The 12,640-nt window shown below is 43.4% G+C and overlaps 1 long non-coding RNA gene across 1 annotated transcript; it reads right to left on the reverse strand.

Moving 5' to 3' along the window:
* Positions 1-8,482: 8,482 nt before the first annotated feature.
* On the reverse strand, positions 8,483-11,899 carry LOC116660160. Its single transcript, XR_004315531.1, has 2 exons — positions 11,476-11,899; positions 8,483-10,496 (listed from the first exon to the last, which is right to left on the reverse strand). It is a non-coding gene; the product is annotated as an uncharacterized LOC116660160 (long non-coding RNA).
* Positions 11,900-12,640: the final 741 nt, after the last annotated feature.

Here is a 12,640-nt window from a genome sequence, read left to right on the forward strand (position 1 = left end):
CCCGATGGACCACCCCCTTCTGCTGGAAGCCTCTTCCTTTGGCCCGAGGACACTGCAGCCACCTGGTCCCCCTCCTGCTCACCACTGCCTCTAGTGCAGACACTTTTGCTCTTCTTCCCTCCCAGACTCAGACCTCTGTCCTTGACTCTCTCTTCCTTCCTGGATGAATTCATCCTGTCCACGAGTTTAAAATTTCGTTCATATGCTGCTTTTTCTCAACTCTGTATCTCCCCAGAGCGCCAGACATGCACATCGCACAGCCTCCTTGATTTCTCCACTCGGGCGTCTCACAGGCATCTCAAACAACACAACTGGAAGAGAAGCGTTGCTCCCCAAACCCCAGGCGTCCCTCATCTCAGCACACTGTATCTTTGGCCTCAGTCCGCCAGTCCTAGAACCTAGTGTCATTCTTGTTTCCATCTTTTTACAACAATTAGACAGTAAGACGCTGAGAAGGATGATGCTACTAGTTGTGGACCTGTTACCATTTCTACTATTTTTTTCTTAGTAACAGAATTTTGTTTGAGGGTAGCAATGTGTCTAGATAAACATATTTATATTTCCTAGCCTCCTTTACATCTAGATTTGGGCCAATTAAATATAAGTGGAAGTTGCTAAGGCTTCCAGAAAGTCATTTTAGCAGCTTTTCATCAATACCTGGAACACAGATGCGACACTGGAGTTGTGCAGCCTCCTTGTGAGCTGAGGCAGCATACATGACATAGTTGCTTTTTATGTTTAAATCCTTCAACTATCTGATACTCAAATATATATAGTAAGTTGCCCTTTCAAAGCCACAATTTGAAGTTTACTTGATGAGTTATTTGTCCAGGAGACCGATACTAGCCATCCTCGTGTTCCTGCATTCCTGGTCTGACTTCTGGCTCCTCCTAAATTGGAAATCATCTGCAAACAGTCAGTTAGCTGCAAACAGACTTATCAATGTCCCCAAAGCCCAGCAAACCATAGGATCCTCTCCCATTTCCTTCATCTTTCTGAATGCCAGTCTGCTGCAGAGTGATTTTTTTAAAAGGAGAGAAAGAAAATTCATTAATCTGAGAGCTGTCCAACCGTCCAACAGTTGATACCATCTCTGATCCCCAGGTTGGAAAACGGGGGGCCAATGACAGACTATGCAGGAGCAACCCCAACTGTAACTGGTTATGAAGCTCATAAATAAGCACTTCCAGGCACCCGGTGGGGCAGCTGCAGCGTTTCGTGTTTCAGAATGTCGTTGTCAGTGGGGCCCATTTGTAAAAGCACTTTTTCCACTGAGCATTAGCACCACTGAGTGGGAGGGGAGGTCTCAGTCAATCCGTTGGACCTGTTACAAGGGAACAAAAAAAGAGCCTTTCAACTAGGCATTCCATTGACTTTTAACACATGCCGGCCACCACCTTTTGGGTTTTTTTTGCATTTCCACAGTAATTTCCTTTCTTTACCCTACTTTTTATCTCCAAAGGTACATTTTTTTCTAAATGGACTAAATCAATAAGTCTGTGAAAGGCTGAGTCCATAGCAGGATATGGGGGACTTGTTGGCCGCGGGGCAGGAAATGTACTTGCCAGGGAGCCGATAAAGCAATCTCTCTTTTGAGGTGTGCTTTTGAATTGGGGAAACAGCCTGAGTCTGTCTGGCAAGAGGAGTAACATTCAGCAGCCCCAGCCCTCTGCAGGATGCTTCGGTGCAGACGCAAGTCTCAGCAGGATAGCCTAGAAGGTGTCAGTGATAGGCGGGGAGGCCGCGGGCAGGGAGAGCCTGGGTTATATATCGCTCCCTGTGCCTGCGGCTTGTCGGGCTCTACAACCATCTGGCTAATTCTTGGAAACCTCTCTCTCCTGAACCAGAACTTTGGCTTCCGTTTGATCTTGGTTCTTCCAGAAGGAGCTACCTAGGTATAAGATGGGCCAGTGTGAGTTAAAACCCCGGACAGCATCACTGGGACTTACTCAGCAGAGGTCATCCTTGTGTTTAAGACACAGAGAAAATAAAAATAACTCTGTTTGCTCCCAGCTGCAGGGCCCGAGTGCAGGTGCAGTCTCCAGTTTGGGCGTGGGGTAAGGGAAGGGAAAGCCCCACAGGCAACAGAATGTGTCCCCTTTGAGGCTGTGCTTCTCCCTGGCAGAGTCCCCCACATTTCGGGCTGGATGCTGGTAACAGTAGCTCCTGACTCCCGTGGACATTAAGATGCTGGGGCTCAGGTTTCCTCCTCTGTAAATGAGGCTCCGACAGAGCAACTCCAAAGTCCTGGCCAACTCCCAACATTCTCTGGCTGCAACCCTTCCTATTTCATCCTCCGGGGGCAAGGAGAAAAGGAAGGGGGTTGGAGGGACAGGGAGCAGCTCCGAGGGCCCCTTAGGATGCCCTACATCTCGGCCTCTAGATGGGAGATTGTCAAGCACAGAATCACTGTGTCCAGGCAGACAGATCCACAGACTGACCTTTGGAAGAACCAGACCTGCCACTGGGCCTGAGCTTTCCTACATCCCCAGATCAGCGAGGTCTGGAAGGAAACTGCAGGAGTCTTCTCTGTGTTGTTTTTTTTTCCCTCTGTGTTTTGAATGCAGGTGACCTTCCTCTTAGGATGCTTGAATGGGAACTGACCTAAGCAAACCACTGTTCCTGCTGGCAATGTTTAGAGCCAATAGGGGCCACATGACCAAGCCCAAGCACCAGGGACGGGGACATGGGTAGGGTGGTGGTAAGGGAATGGGTGAGCGGAAGGGTATATTGCAGGTAGATGGTGCACGGATGGATGGATGGATGGAGGGAGGGAGGGAGAGAGGGAGGGATACTGGTCGGAACTGTGGCTGGGTCTTGGCAGGTGGGTAGGCGGGTGAATGAGTGAGTAGCTACAGTAAAGATGTCATTTTCATAATAGCTTTTGGAGAAAGTGACCAATGTTGACGACGATTCCAGCAAATTCTCTGGCTAAAAGAGCAGCTTGGGAGACAAGAGTCCCTCACTGTTCTAATGTCTTTCAGCTTCTGAGCTCACTCCGCACAGGCCCGGGCTCTTCAGCTGGGTTTTCCTCATTTCCCAGCTGCCGTCTGTATGGTCATATGACACTGCCCTTCTTACCCTCATGGACCATTCATTCATTCAACAGCTATTTATTCACTGTCTAGCTTTTCTCAGGCACCAAACAGCATGTCGGTTCTATTTTCCTTTTCCAAATAAAAGGGAAATGCTGACAGTCTAGAGTAAGCGGACCAAAAGCAGACAAGCAAATGAGTGTGTAATCATACATTGTGACCAATGCTGTGAAGAGAACGAACATGAAGTAGAGAGAATGGCAGGTGGGTCTCAGCCAGAAAGAGGCCAGCGGGGACCTCCTGAGGAGGAGAGGTTGCAGCCAAGACCTGAAGTCCTGCAAAGAGCCAGACAAGGGGAGAGCAAGGAAGGGGCCTCCAGGCACAGGACACAGCCTGTGCAAAGGCCCTCAGCAGGGAAAGAACTGGGTGTTCAGGGGCAGATGGGAAGCCAGCATGGCTGAACTGTGATGACCAGGCTGACCTCACATCCTGGTGTGCTGGGACCATGCTAGGTGATGCCTGTTGTCCCAGCACATCTGCCCAAAGTGCCCTGGTTTGGACAATCTAATTCATGGTCATCTTGATAAGCAAGAGGGAAATGATAAGAAACAGGTCGGAGGGGAGTGTGGTTGCCAAGCATGCAGGCTGTGCAAGGAATTCTGTTTATTGTACGTGAGCTGAGAAGCCACTGGATGGGGTGTCTGTAACCTTCCCCAGGTACCATATGCCCTTCACAAAGGCAGCTGGGAAGTTCAAGACCAGGAATGTCCATCTGTTCATAACTCAAAATATATTTATTGGGCATATCAGACACTACGCTAGGCATTGGGGATTTAAAAATGAGAAAGAGAAGATACACAGATGGCCGATGAGCACATGACAAGATACTCAGCATCATTAATCATTAGTGAAACATAAGTCAAGGCCACAGTGAGATAATACTACACACCTCCTAGGAAGGCTATAACTTTTTTAAAAAAATGAAAACAAGTGTTGGTGAAATTGTGGAGAAATTAGAGCTTTCATACATTGCTGGTGAGAATGTAAAATGCACAGCCTCTGGGGGAAACAGTTATTACAGTTCTTCAAAAAGCGAGACATGGAACATAGAAACATAGAATTACCATATGTATTGGCTTCTTAGGGCTGCCATAACAAAGTACCACAAACAGGGCAACTTAGACAGCAGAAATGTATTGTCTCCTGGTTCTGGGGGGTGGAAGTCCAAGGTCAAGGTGTCTGCGGGTTGGTTCTGTCTGCGGGCTGTAAGGGAGCACCCACCCCAGGTGTCATTCTTGGCTCCTTGATGGTCATTGCCTCCCTGTGTCTTTACATCATCTCCTCTCTGTGCATGCCTGTCTGTGTCCAGATTTCCATTTTTTATAAGAACACAGTCATACTGGATAAAATCCCACACTAATGACCAATAACTTGATTATCTTTGTAAAGATCCTATTTCTAAAAAAAATTACGTTCTGAGGTACTGGGGGTTAGGACTTCAACATACCTTTTTGGAGGGACATAATTCAACCCAATATGCCGTATGACCCAACAATTCCGCTACGAGGTATATAATACCCTGAAAAACAGATGTTATCAAAATTGACGATAGGAGTAACAATGTCAATTAGTGAAGTTTTAAAAAACATCCTCTTAAACCAAACCATTTTCCTCATATTTCCCCTAAACTGGAAGATGATCATTGGGCAGGATTTTTATTCTTAATGTGTGTTATGAATTAACAAATATCACACCCAAAAGTCATACTACAGGAAAACTAATAGAAACTCAGTGTGCTCGAATTAAAGGCCGGTTGCCAGGGGCTGTTCTAAGGCTGTTGAGCCCAAGGGAAACCAGTTGTGCATCTTCCTAACCACAGGGGGGCGCCAAGGCCACACATTTGTTCCATAAATCCGCGAGTTCCCATTAGGCTTGCTCCCCAGTACTTAACATCTAATGAAAAGGAGTATTTATGGCCATGTTCAGAGCAGGTGTCATTAACTGGCCAGGGAAGAGGGTCCCACTTAATGATATTGCCGGTAACATTAGCTTCCATGCCACTAGAGCGTCCTTCTTTTAAAATAAATTTTCTAAGGGCCATCCACTTAGAACGTCGGAGATGAGAAATCCACCAAGGTAACCTAGGAGGACTAGACACAGGTAATTGGGCACAAACCCAGCAGCTGGATTGATTTTTGAAACTTGAAAATGATTGAGGCCCAGGAAGAAATATATTTGGTTCATAACCAAAAATGTGAGCGATTGTCAAAGTAATTAGTACATAGGCCTGGCCTGGCATCTTGGGTCAGCTGTCTGCTTCCGATGTCGTCATTTTCTCATCCTGATCTGGTAGTGGTGGTCTTGGTTGAAGCTGGGTGTCAGAGACAGCAGTTGCAGTTCATTCAAGAGAGGAGGCCTGATATGGTCCCTTCCAGTGTATCTGAAAAGTCTTTTATCCGACGTCTTCACCAGTATTCATAATCTCCTGGTTGCAGGTCATGGGGCATCTGATCTTTATCCAAAGATAAATTACTGTGATAAGCTTCAGAAGCAAACTTAGAGTGTATTTTAATAATTATACTTTATAATGATATAACAATAAGAAGCTTTCTGGGAAGTGAGCCTCAGGCAGTCAATACAGACCTCAATTAACAAAACTAGAATTTTAAAAATTTCATTAAAAAAAATAAATCTAACACGATCATCTTTCTTTTTTGGTAAATTTAAATATTTAAATTTGAATTTTATACTTTTAAAAATTGAAGTACAGTTGATTTACAATATTGTGTCAGTTTTGAGTGTACAGCATAGTAATTCTTTTTTATGGGTTGTTCCTTTTTATTTGCAGATTTTATTCCATTATAGTTTATTATAAGATATTGGGTATAATCCCCTGCTCTATACAGTAAATCCTTGTTGCTTATTTATTTTATGTATAGTAGTTTCTAACTGTTAGTCCCATACTCCTAGTTTGTGCCCCACCCTCCTTTGGTAACCATAAGTCTTCTATGTCTGTGAGTCTGTTTGTTTTGTATAGAGATTCATTTGTATTATTTTTTAGATTCCACATATAAGTGATAATATAGTATTTGTCTTTCTTTGACTTATTTCTCTCAACATAATATTCCCTAGTTTCATCCATGTTGCTGCAAATGGCAAATTTTCATTCTTTTTATGGCTGAGTAATATTCCATTGTGTGTGTGTGTGTGTGTGTGTGTGTGTGTGTGTAGCACATCTTCTTATGCCAATCATCTGTTGATGGACACTTGGATTGCTTTCATGTCTTCTCTATTGTAAATAGTGCTGCTATGAACGTTGAGGTACATGTAACTTTTTGATTTAGAGTTTTCATTTTTTCCAGGTATATATACAGGAGTGGAATTGCTGGATCATATGGCAGTTCTATTTTTAGTTTTTTAGAACTCCATACTGTTCTCCATAGTGGCTACACCAATTTACATTTTACATTACACCAACAGTGTAGGAGGGCTCACTTTTCTCCACATCCTCTCCAGCATTTATTATTTGTAAACTTTTTCATGAGAACCATTCTGACTAGTGTGAGGTGATAACCTCATTGTGGTTTTGATTTGCATTTCCCTATAATTAGTGATGTTGAGCATCTTTCCGTGTTCCTGTTGGCCATCTGTATGTCTTCTTTGAAGAAATGTCTATTTAGGTCTTCTGCCCATTTTTTGATCGGGTTGTTTGTTTTTTGATATTGAGTTGTATGAGCTATTTGTATAGTATGAATTTGCTGGTCACATCAAAACTAGAATTTAATATCCACTGAAATATTAATGTTTTCTCTCTAAAGTTACCCTAATTTCTACCAGATACAGCCAAATTAGGACTACTTTGTTTAGTCTGGTTAACTGACCACATGGGCTCTTTTTGTGTGTCTTTTTTCTTTTATTATTAATAGACTTTATGTTTTAGAGAAGTTTCGGGTTCATAGCAGAATTGAGCAGAAAATACAGAAAGTTCACACATAGCCCTCCTCAACCAAACATATATACTCCCCTATCCTCAAAAATCCCTCATCAGTGTGGCATATTTGGTACAATCAGTGAACTAACATGGACATATTATTATCAACCAAAGTGCATAGTTTACATTAGGGCTCACTCTTGACACTGTACATTCTGTGGGCTTTGACAAATGTATAATGATAATGTAGCCATCACTACAGTATCATACAGGATAATTTCATTGCCCTAAAAATCTGACCACATGGGCTCTTTGAAATTGGCTGTGCTAGAACTTTTTCTAAGGAATCTCAGATTGAATCTTTAAAGGACCTCTCAAGGCCAGGAAAGCCACATCCAGGGCTTGTCGCAGATTCCACCTGCAGTATCTACAGATTTGGGTGAACTTCTCTCTTTTCAAGGCCCCTGAAATACTTCGAGATTCCTGCACCTGTTAGGAGGTGGCCTTCCTTGTTCACCTGATAAAGCTACTGAGAACCTAAGAATGTCCAATTTCTGGAGGGTTCAGATAGAGAGAAAAGACAAATGTTTTAATTCTTCTTACAAAGGTATAATTTATCAAATTGCAGTAAGTCATAATTAATTTGAGGGGAAAAATTTCCCTATCTGGATAACACAGATTAAAAACCAGCAGAATTTCAGACAAAAATGTAGTATAACCATATGCATCCGTTTGCTCAGTCCTATGTGACTAATTCTTCACCTCAATCTTCTCTTAAGTTTTATGAAGCCATCAGTTTTTCCATTAGAATTCTTTAATTTCTTACCCAGTTCAGCAGTATGATCTGAAAGTTATCAGAAACCTATACTTGTCAAAAAGTCCTTTTTAGGAATCTTTTTTAAGATGAAGCTTTTTTTTTTTCTAAAGCATCAGAGTAGAACAATAATTGTCTGTAAATGACAGAAGACTTAAAAAGGCAAAGTTAAAGATCTGATTACAATGCAACAGATAAAGAAACTTCATTATTGCTGTGGCATACATTTTAAGATAATTACTAGAATTCTGACTGATAACATTTTACCAGGACATTTTCAACTTTTAGAAATTCCATATAATTTCCAAAACATTTATATTAATGACATTTACTCATACAATATAGCCTAAGAAGGTTTATCACCACTCATTTTACAATGCTTCCCATATAATTTAACATACTAAATAAAGCCTAATTAGTTTAATATTCTTCTCTCTGAGATGCTTCAGGGGCTGCCTCTGAAGCATCCCAATGTTAGCTAGAGGTCAAAAGAACTTTTGTGCAAAATATCAAAATTTTGAAACACCTGGTCAAATAGGGTCATAAGTCGCTGTGGAACAATACTCACTTAACTAAATGACAAAAGATTTCAAAGTTTGCGATAGATAAAAGGCAAAGAAACTCATGATCTGCTATTAAAAGCAGCTCAATATTCTAAGAAAACTTTCTCTTAATAGAGAGAAAATAACAGTCTTACATCAGTTGCTCTTAATAACAAAATTTATTTACTTAATTCAATCCAGTGCTAACCTGGCCATGCACAAAATTCTTTTCCCAGTGTTGCCTTTTCCATAAATCTTCCATACCTTTCTGTATCCGTATAATTTTGTCCCTTATTTTCTTTTCCATCCAGAAACAACCAGTTCTAGGACAAAATTCCTTGATTTTCCCTTAACAAACTGCATTTCCATTCTTCATACCTTCTTTTTTCTTGCATACAAAGATGTTTTCTTTCTTAAATTTTAGTAGTTTTAATTACATATTTTAATTAGAATTTTTAACTGTAAAACCTTAGTTTCTTGTAAAAACTAAAAAGGAAGTAATTATGAACTGTTTTTTATATTAGCATTCTATAGATAAGCAAACTTTTTAAATACTACGTATGGTTTCTAGAAAACATGTGCTTTTTTTTTTAACAGAAAATGTCTTAGTGTGGCATCAAACATATTTATTAATAGTCCTAAATATCTTTAGTTTCTCTGTAAAAGGAAGCCTACGTTCAGTAACTAATGTTCTAGTATCTTATTTGGAAATGATCTGGATAGTCAATGAATTCCCATTATTTACTTTAACTTAGCAAAACTATATAGTTTCAAGTTAACAAAATCTGCAGAGACTATTTTGAATAGACATTCCTCAAACATAATTATTCCTAAAGAGGTTTCCTAAAATCTCTTCTCATTTATCTCTATTTTATTTACCTAAAAGTTTCATCATATCAAGTTATTTTTTGCTGACAAATTTTGTAACAGGAATAATAAGACCTTATTTGATTTCTTGTAAACCTACATGAAAGTATTACACTTAACGTTGATGACTCTAAAGACATGTCTGTATTAATTAAACCAACAAACTTGTTTTCATTCATTAAAATTAATCCTAGATTAAATGGTCCCAAAATTCATTTGGGTTAGTTTCTTTCATATTTCTGAGTACTTATTTAAATACTTAATTTTATTTAGTCCAATTAAGTAGAGCTCTCTCACAAATTAATTTTGGCAATACCACATATCTACAGCATACATATGTCAACTGAAATAAATGCCATTCTAGTTTTCAGGAGACCCTGCAGGCAGGGATCCAGGAGACTGACACCCCAGCTTGGCCATTTCTGGGTGGGATTTCCTTTAATTCCCAATTAACTGCTTGCAAGCATACATAAGCCCAGCCGGTATTCCCATAGGTGTCCGTGTGTCCAGAAGCTGTTTGGCCTTTGAGGCACAATTTCCCATTGTCAATTTGGTAGCCTGATTCAGATATGAAACATGATTGGAATCACTTTCTGAGGACAATGTAGTGGGTCAGATGTGTGCTGCGTCTGAGTCCCACTCCCCAAGTTCGACTCTTTTATGTGTCTCAGTTTCTTCCTCCAATGGTCTAAAACAGCTGTGGGCGCTCGGAGCACAAGATGATCGGTCTTTATATCACGTGGCCCCGGAAGAGCTGTACTTACTTGATGGCTGTAGTGGGGTTCACCTGTAGGACCGCTCCACATCACGAGGATTGAGCCTCAGACATTTCCACTAGGTTCTCAGTCACCTGCGCACACCTTGTGCCTGGAAGGAGCACGTGTCCCTTGTTCTTCAGAGCTGAGTTAATTCAGTCTTTAATTTTGCTAGCAAAAATTTTGTTCAGACCATATATCAACTTTTTTTTTTTCAATTTGAGCCAGATTTAACAAAAGCCCAGCCACCTATATTTCTCTGGGCTTCCCGCCCAAATCCCTCTAAGCCCCTGCCTAGGACGTATACCTGTGCCCCTGCAGACGCTAAGTCTTAAGATAAAACAGCTAGAATGAAATTGGAGGGCTCTTCACTTAAAGCAATGGTGTGTGGATAGGAAAACTCCCCAGGACACCTGAGGAGTGCCAAGAAGCCAGTGGGGCTCGGTGGACCTGGGCTGGTACCCAGTGCCACATGGGGGAGGCTCCAAGTGTCCTCTGGTGGGTATCTCCAATATCATGCAGATGTTGATGGAAAATTAATCAGTGGTTGATCTAAAAAAGAAACGGAAAATTTTATTCACGCCAACCTGAGGATTATAACCTGAGAGACAGCCTTTTAGAAAGCACTGAGGAGTCTTCTGCTCATTAGAGGTCAAAGCATAGTTATATAAGGTTTTGAGACAAAGAGTTATACCTCAAATGATGTATTATTGACAGTTTACACGGCCCAGGTCTGCACGTACAGTCAGTAGTGGGTCATCGTGACCCCTTACCAGATTAAGAAGGAAGGTTATCCCCTAAGGAGGTCTGGGTAATACAGATCCACAACAGACACTGAAGGGGAGGGAGGAGGCCCAAACGAGCTCAGAAAAATTTTATGTTTAAATTTTCTTGTCTTGCCATAAAATATGAATTTTATCTCACCAACACGGACCCCCAACGAGCACCAACTGTGTGGAAAGCCCCACACCATCTCATTTCATCCTTACGGAACTGAGGAGAAAAGTGCTACCGGACCCTTCATGTTTCCCAAGAGAAACTAAGGTGCAGCGAGGCCTCGTAATTTGTCCACGGCCCCAGCTGTGCAGGGATGCACCGGGACTCCAGGCCGGCTCTCTGGGTCCGGAGCTGCCCCCTTTCTGCCAAGGGGAGCCCAGAAGATGCACCCCAGCAGCCAGGAGGGGCTGTCTGGTGGAGCTAGGCAGAGGGCCGTGGGCTCCATCTCCCCCTTGAGGTCCCACCCAGTGTGTTTGCAGCCCTCACAGAACATTCTGGGCTCTGCAGAGCTCACCCCAAGACCTCCACTGCAGATTCTGCCAGCACTAAGGTCTGAAGTGGGCACGTCCAGAGAAAGAAAGGAGACCCCATGAGGAATGACCAGTCCTGATGCCTCCAGCATCACAGAACTGAGTCCTGAATGGTTCCTGCCCAGAGACACCCATTTCCCGCCCAAAGGTGGCATCTGCGGGTGTCTCCACCAAGGGCCTACTTTAAACCTTCTCATTCAGTTAAGCACAAGATGAAAACCCACCTCGCACTGGAAAAGAGAGCTCTGGTTGCACACTTCCCCACGCTGCTGAGAGATCAGCACAAGAAACCAACAGGAAGATGAAGACCAAGGCCACACGGTGCCTGTGAGGCCCCAGAACACGGAGCTGGTGTCCGCCTGGCCACGCTGGGCTCGCCGTCAGCGTCCCCCCAGCGCCCCAGGCACCCTGCATTTTGCAGAGGCCTCTGTGTGGCCAGATCATGTTCCTTCCATCTGCTTCATCAGCCAGGAAACAGGAGCCCCCGATTAAGCTGAAGCTCCAGCCTTAGAAGTAAAAATAGCCAGTGACTCATGGCCAGAGCCGGGACCAGACAGACCCGGTTTTGTCACTCAGGCCAGGCTGCTCCACAAAGCTGTCATTTCCTCCTCTGCTGACGCGGTTTCCACTCCCCAGGGCAGAGTGGCGGTTTGGCAACTTACACATTAGGAGGTCCTACTCTTCCTGAAACGTGGTTAGCCTGGAAAAGAGAGCCCCAAACGAGGAGGTGGTGTTCTGGGAAATAGTGGAAAGAGGGTGCAGGCTGCTCTGATGGGCCTAAAAAGGGCCAGGTTTGACTCCATAGCTGGGAGAACTGTCGACCTAGGCTGAGCGGAAATGGAGCAGGCGTCTCTACACTGTGGTGAGCTGCCTGTCACCGGAAGGGTCCAAGCTGAGGCTGAGGGAGATGAAGCAGCAGGGCGTGGCACCCCTAGCTGGGAGGAGGCTGAATTGCAGGAGCAAAACTGTGGGTGGCGGTCAGGGGCCTGATCCCCGGGCTCTGTTTTCCTGGAAGCCAGTTCAGCACCTGCCCCTCGTTCAGCCAGAGTGGGCACCCACCCCTCCTGAGCCACAGACCCTACTTTTCCTGGAAGAAGAGATAAGAAACTCTTAGGAAATTGGACAGACATGAGGGAGACCATGAGACTGGCTTCTTCTAGATCTGAAACTCAAATCTCTAAGGTCTACCGGCAGTGCAGTCTTAGAATTTCACATCATCAGTGAATAACTCAGTAATTTACAGTAGTTAGAGTTGGAGCCCCTGCAGTCATCATCATCCTCTCCAGAATGCTCCTCAAGTGTGACCCCCCATCCCACCCTGTGCCCATCACCCACCTGGACTGTCGCCGTAGCCTCCTGCCTGCAGTTCCCTGTGCAATCCATTCTCCA

Source organism: Camelus ferus, chromosome 1 (assembly GCF_009834535.1).
Source record: "Camelus ferus isolate YT-003-E chromosome 1, BCGSAC_Cfer_1.0, whole genome shotgun sequence".
NCBI classification, from domain to species: Eukaryota; Metazoa; Chordata; class Mammalia; order Artiodactyla; family Camelidae; genus Camelus; species Camelus ferus.